The sequence below is a fragment of the Ovis aries genome, chromosome 5 (assembly GCF_016772045.2).
Source record: "Ovis aries strain OAR_USU_Benz2616 breed Rambouillet chromosome 5, ARS-UI_Ramb_v3.0, whole genome shotgun sequence".
Classification (NCBI taxonomy): Eukaryota; Metazoa; Chordata; class Mammalia; order Artiodactyla; family Bovidae; genus Ovis; species Ovis aries.
In genome coordinates, this window is record NC_056058.1 from 38,923,201 (window position 1) to 38,924,600 (window position 1,400).

Consider the following 1,400-nt stretch of genomic DNA (forward strand, 5'->3'; position numbering starts at 1 on the left):
ATTTTAATTAGGTCTCATTTGTTTACTTTTGCTTTTATTTCCAATATTCTGGGAGGTGTGTCATAGAGGGTCCCGCTGTGATTTATGTCAGAGAGTGTTTTGCCTATGTTCTCCTCTAGTTTTATAGTTTCTGGTCTTATGTTTAGATCTTTAGTTCATTTTGAGTTTATTTTTGTGTATGGTGTTAGAAAGTGATCTAGTTTCATTCTTTTACAAGTGGTTGACCAGTTTTCCCAGCACCAGTTGTTGAAGAGATTGTTTTTTCTCCATTGTATATGCTTGCCTCGTTTGTCAAAGATAAGGTGGCCATAGGTGCGTACAGAGTGTTTTATAAGAAATCAATCTAAAGGAAATGGGGAAAAGTAGTTTTAAAACATTATGTGATTTTCTTTAACCACAAAAATTAGCTATTTATCATAGTAGTGCTTTAAACCATTTTTTGACCATCATGTAAACTTTATTACCAGAATCTTCCCTAGAACTTTTCTTAGTGCTTCCTTGACCTCTTTGTTCCTCAGAGTATAAATAAGAGGATTAAGCATGGGGGTCACCACTGTGTAGAAGAGAGAGACAAACTTTCCTTGATCTTTGTATGTACTTCTGGCTGACTGCAGATACATGAACATGATGGTTCCATAGAACATGACGACAACTGTCACATGGGAAGAACAGGTCCCCAAAACTTTCTTTCTTCCAGTAGCTGATTTGATCTTCAAAACTGCTTGCGTAATGTAACCATAAGAGACTAGCATGAAGGAGATAGGCACAACAAGGAAGAGGATACTAGCCACAAAGAGCTCAGCCTCATTGAAAGTGGTATCCACACAAGCCAACTTGATAAGTACAGGGACTTCGCAGATAAAATGATCCACTTGGTGGTGCCCACATAAAGGTAGCTGCAGGGTGAGAGTGGACTGTACCAGGGTGGTGGCCACCCCACTAAGCCATGCTAAAGATGTCAGGGCCATGCAGAGATGAGGATGCATTAGGAGAGCATAGTGGAGGGGACGGCAGATGGCCACATAGCGATCACAGGACTTCACAGCCAGAAGCACACCCTCAGTAGATCCAAGAGCAAGAGAGATGTACAGCTGAACCATACAGCCACCATAGGTAATGGTTTTCATGGGATCCTGCAAGTTTACCAGGAGCTGTGGAGTAACACTGCTAGTAAAGCAGAGGTCCAGGAAAGAGAGATGAGAAAGGAAAAAATACATTGGTGTATGAAGTTTGGGTTCCAGATGAAATATCAGAATGATGGTGGTGTTCCCTAAAATGGTTAGTAAATATTAGTTCAAGATGACCACAAAGAGAGCCGTCTATAACTGAGGATAATCATAAAACCCTAACAGGATAAAACCTGTTATGTTTCCCTCATTGGTGCTCTTAACCATCCCCAT

General features: G+C 40.6%; 1 pseudogene; it reads right to left on the bottom strand.

Moving 5' to 3' along the window:
• Nucleotides 1-446: 446 nt before the first annotated feature.
• On the bottom strand, nucleotides 447-1,400 carry LOC101114521 (olfactory receptor 2G2-like; annotated as a pseudogene).